The sequence below is a fragment of the Phyllostomus discolor genome, chromosome 3 (assembly GCF_004126475.2).
Source record: "Phyllostomus discolor isolate MPI-MPIP mPhyDis1 chromosome 3, mPhyDis1.pri.v3, whole genome shotgun sequence".
NCBI lineage: Eukaryota > Metazoa > Chordata > Mammalia > Chiroptera > Phyllostomidae > Phyllostomus > Phyllostomus discolor.
In genome coordinates, this window is record NC_040905.2 from 3455584 (window position 1) to 3461527 (window position 5944).

Sequence of the window (5944 nt, forward strand, 5' to 3'; positions counted from 1 at the left end):
CACAGTGTGAGACAACGGATGGGCGGGGATGTGCATGGCGACGTTTAGCCAACACGAGGGGCTGGTGTTCCGTTCGGACAAGCCAAGGTCTCGTCACGCTTGTGCTGGCTCTGATGGGCCCGGATGCACGGGGGGAGCGAGCCGCTGATTATTGGAGACAAAAAACAGTATGACCACTGGAAGGAAAAAATAGAGAATACGGACAGATGGTCTGTCTGGGAAACCCCAAGTAATCAATTACCAAAAGAAGTTTTTTTTAAAAAAAAAGTAATGGGTTTATGAAGTTAATGTCTCAGAAATCAAGAAGCATTCTGAAACATCAGTAATAATGCAACGCAATGGGATAATGAGGTAAGTAATAGCGCAACAGCATCACAAATCATTGCTCCGTTTCCAAGTGTATGTGGAATGCCCTAAGTCTGTTTGGAAACAGCTGGCAGAGGAGCCTGGGGGCTCACGTGCCAGAGACGCAGGGGACTGTGCTGTCCTCTGACTTGGCCGTCACCGTGGCCGTCAGCTCAGCCACCCGTCTTGTAAGAAGCTGGAGGGACTTACCCAAGTTTTTTCTGGGCTTCTTGTCTAAGTGCCAACTTTTATTATGATTTTCACATTTCTCTAATCACTATGAAAGTTTATATGTCTGAAAGCTTCAGAGGATGCCAGGAAATTAAAATTATGCAACACTGCGCTGATGGGACTGATGCCCAGTTGAGGTTGAGCGACTAGGAAAAGCATATTAAATGGCAACACACACACTAAAACAAAAGCAGGTAGAAAATTCTAAGTGGGAAATAACGGTTTTAAATGGCGATTCTCAAATGAAAAGAGCCAACAAAGGACTTTAGCCAATAGTTCAATATATTCTGCTTTCTGTTACTTATTATTATTTACTAGTCAGATGATAAATTCATGTAAATTTTAAAAATTTTCTTTCCCTTTTCAATGAATACATGCCACTCACAGTTACCAAAGGGTCACGGGGATTTCCGCTCTCTGGAGTCATTTTTCATGAGTTTTCAACAGAGTTAAAAAAAGAAAAACCAGAGCGAATCCTACATTTGCAGACAAGTCACTGTAATTGAATACGTGACTTGGTATGACCAACGGTAGCCGGAAATATTAAGGTCAGAAATAAAAGGAAGAACACGGTAGCTAAGAAGGACTCTTTTTCGTCAATCAATGGGAACAGGTCGAGCTGCTTGAAGAAGTTGTGAGTGGTCATTATAGAAGTGAAAGGTCAGGTACAACGTGATAAAAGCTTTTTGAAATGTCCCCATGAATTTCCCATAGTGCAAACCAAATCGCCATACACTGACCAGCATAAATAATGCAACTAAGGTTGTGGTCAACAACCCTGTTATCATCCCAAATGGTGGACAGACTCGAAAAGCATGTTTCCAGCGTGAAGTGGTGAACAGGGCTGGTCTGGAGAAGGGAAACACAGGCTTTTATGAATAGGGAGAAATAGAGTTTAGACATAGGTAAAAAGTGAGGCAATATCCACTGGGAAATATCAGTTAGAAGGAAAATTTTTCACCTCAGGAGGAGAAACCAACTAGGCTTAGTCAGAACAACTGACTATACACAAAACAAGCAGCAGTGTGTTCAAGCAGCTAAATGTAAAAAGGATAAAAGCAAATATTTAAAAAGTATATAGACCCATGATATTTTCTCACATAATGAAAGATATTTTTTAAAGATTTTATTTATTTATTTTTAGAGAGGGAAGGGAGGGAGAAAGAGAGAGAAAGAGAGAGTAACGTCAATGTGCGGTTGCTGGGGGCGGTGGCCTGCAACCCAGGCATGTGCCCTGACTGGGAATCAAACCTGCGATGCTTTGGTTTGCAGCCTGTGCTCAATCCACTGAGCTACACCAGCCAGGGCATGAAAGATATTTAAAAAATATGCAACTACCAAGATGAAAACTAATAGGTCAAAAGATCAAAAAGATCACAATATTGAACATTACAAAAGGCATAAAACCCAAAAGGAGAATGATTTGCATGGTGCATACTGAAGTTACCTTTCTTCCGCACAGAGCAGTCAGAGTCACCAAAACACACGTACCCACACGTACCCACACGCACTGACACACAAGCATGAGCACACAGGTAGGAAAATACTACGTTTTTCAAAAAAATTATTCAAAAAAGACAATAGATGCAAATTACAGTTGCTATTACTTGTATATAAGGAAATGGAAAGTTTTTATACCAATACGGCAACCCTAGGTAGGCAGCGTGTGGTTAGAAAGCAGCACAGCAGCCTCCTCACACCTCCCCTGTCCAGTCTCCTGGAAGAGTCTTTGAAAATCTTTATCAAAAGTTCCTGGCTGGCGTAGCTCAGTGGATTGAGCATGGGCTGTGAACCAAAACATTGCAGGTTCGATCCCCAGTCAGGGCACATGCCTGGGTTGCAGGCTGGGTCCCCAGTGGGAGTCACATGAGAGGCAACCGCACATTGATTGATTTCTCTCTCTCTCTCCTTCTCCCTCCATTCCCCTCTCTAAAAATAAGTAAATAAAATCTTAAAAAAATCTTTATCAAAAGCAATTTTGTAATAGAAACACATACTAAGGAAAACATAGACCTATATAAAATCATTCTACAATCATTCCCAATAGTCCTATATAATAATAAAAGCAGAGAAAAAAATCTAAATACTCCAAGTTAAGGGTTGATTGGATAACTGTGATATGTACATAATATAGAGGATTCTGTATTCATAAAATCATATTTGGAAAAATAATTATATGAACATTTATGATATAGTCTTAAGTAAAGAAAACTAGTTTATAAAATATTTTGTACTGTAAGTTCCAAATATATAAATGTGTTTTTGTGTGTTTTCATAGAAAAATTACATTAGCACGCATGTAATGGTAACTACTGGGTAGTGAATGTTGAGTATTTTCTAAATTTTGTATAAAAAAGTAATTAGTGACAGATAAGTATTATATGATTATTATGTGGTTTTAAAAAGTTGAAATAACTGAAACGCATGCAACTAGAATAGAATAGGTTAACAAAGGGGTTAATAGATACATGGATATATGTCCCAGGCAATATAGTAAAATGCTAGCTGTGAAATCTAGGTGATGGGTATATGTATATTCACTAAAAAATTCTTTCAACTTTGTGACATATTTGAAAATTTGCATAATAAAATATCAGAAAAAAATGATTTAAAAATAGAATAAAAATACATATCTTCTTCCTAACCTAGTAATAACTTTTTCCTTTTCAAATACCAGTATCAAATATACATTTATAATAAATATTCAAGTTATTCAATTGTTCTTTTCAAAAGAGGTATATATGAGCCCTGGCTGGTGTAGCTCAGTGGATTGAGCTCAGGCTGCGAACCAAAGCGTCGCAGGTTCGATTCCCAGTCAGGGCACATGCCTGGGTTGCAGGCCATGACCCCCAGCAACTGCACATTGATGTTTCTCTCTCTTTCTTTCTCCCTCCCTTCCCTCTCTAAAAATAAATAAATAAAATCTTTAAAAAAAGGTATATATGTTACATTCAACAAACATTTTTGGGAAATTACTCTGAGAAATGGGATGGGTTCTGTGGAAGCTTAACAGACTCAAAACTCCTCAGAAAGAAATATATGTAAAAATTGTTACACGTGGAAATGCACAACAGATGGGCCGGAAAGAGTTTGGACATTTAAACACATTCAACACCTTTTTCAGAAGGGCTCCGTAGTGAACAGGTACGGGTGGGCTGACTTGAGCGCCTAGCCAACATCAATAATCTTGCTTCTATATGATGAAATTCTGGGCTTCAAATGGACTTGTATATGATAGAGAATCTACAAAGCAAATACAAATGTATTGAACACTCATATACAACCTGCAATGTGAGGATTACCTCTATTTTGCAAGGGAAAACTAAGGAGCAGAGACATCAACTTCCGAAGCCAAAACCTGCACCATGTAGCCAAGTGAACTTCGCCCAGGGCTTCCTCTGACCCGGGACGTTTTGCCACTGCACTAGAGATGCCATTTTGTCACGCCACTGGTTCGTGACTCGTGTCTGCCCGATGAAAGACAATGTGAACGGAAAAGCCTGACGGTGGCGTTCTCTCCTTGACTCGGACTTAATACATACGAAGGTGTTACAGGGCCCGGGCAGTGGCCTCCAGCCATCAGTTCTGTAGAGCCGCTGTCAGCTGAGAGCTGGGCGGAAATGCAAAGGTTTGGTCTTACCCTTTTCTACCGAATCAGAAAATATAAGAGCTCGGAAATCTGCATGTTAACAAGCCCCATAATCATGATGCCTGCTAAAGTTTCAATTCTCTAATTAAATGGTTAATTTACTAATTAAGCTGGCAGGAATATCCAGGAGGCTCTGAACTTCTGACTTCTGAATTCTCTGCATTTTATATTAAGTATTTTTATATGCTAAAATTATGGTTTGTGCCATCTAAAAATTTTAATGACACCATTACAACATTTGTGGTAAGTTATACAACATGTTTGGGGGGGTTTGAATTGCTCGTTTGTATTTCAAATTCCAGCTTAGTCACAATTTATTAACATAATTGTACTTAAACGAAAAGTTAGAATTATTGAGTTTATCTCTCTGTTCATTATTTTTATTATAAGCAGAATATATTATGCCAAAACAAGTTTCTGAGTCAGATAAACATTATCGAGCACTGAAACAACTACGTGTTTTAAGTTTGTAGCTACTATAAATTTTTGGCTCTACTACTGCACATCTAGCAACTTGTGCTATTTGTGAGATCTCAAAATAACACTTTTTTGCTTAATAACACTTAAAAACATGTGTTATTAAGGCAAGTACTATCTGATGTCAAACATATTGAAGTCAGCATTATCTGCCAAATAGGTGTTATGCTTTTATGAAATAATCGAATGAAAACTGAATTTAAACATTGGTTGAAGCATACCAAGTCATATCATTACCAACCACACTGAAATAACCAGTTACTGTGATTTTTGTTTTACTCAAACGGAAACTTCTGTTTCATTGGAGAAGCCCATTCTACTCAAATGCATTTTTCCGTGCCCATCAGCATGCTGTCTGATTTGCTCAGTGGCTCTTGCTGATTCACAGTGACGGTTTTGAATGATGTCATCCCTTTTTTTTATCATTTCTGAGTTCATGGCATTTAAAGTTGAAAAATATCATAAAAGTACCATAATGAGTAGCATAATCCTAGGAAGAGATTAACAAATATTTCAAACCTGTTTCTGCTGAACTATAAAAGTTCTGGTGCATCTTCTCTGTACACTTGCATTCAAATCTAAACCAAATAGACTGAGGCCATGACCCCTTATATGTCTTCTGTATCTTTTGCTTCTCATGGCAGCCCTTGAGGAAGAAAGAGGGGCGGGGAGAGGAAGGGAGGGAGGGAAGGGAAGGGAAGGGAAGGAAAGGGGAGGGGAGGGGAGGGGAGGGGAGGGGAGGGGAGGGGAGGGGAGGGGAGGGAAGGGAGAATGAATAAAAGAAAAAGAAAAGATAAAAGTATCTCCACTTGGAATTTTTAAATTTCTATAATCTGATCCCATTTTCCCCAAAATGGAGCTCGAACACTCCTGACTCCTTGGAGCAGGTTATTTCTGGCTCAGGACGCCCTCCTTTGTCACTAATACACACCACTTATTCGACTCTAACCCCTTCCATGTTTGAAGGTTCGAGTCACTTGCAGAATGCCTTTCCTGTTTAATTTTACTAACATGGGCTCTCTTCTTCTCAGAACCCTCATACAGATGTCATAAACACTGGCCTTATGTGGCATGGTTTTGAATGGTTTTATGCATTAAAGACCTGATTCTTCAACGAGTGTTAAGAAGATCAGTGAGGTATGAAGGTTAAACTCACAGGCCCTGGCATCACACTGTTGGCCTTGCCTTCTTCTTTGGCCCATCACTTGCAGACTAACCCTCCTTGATCAGGCCATGTGGCTT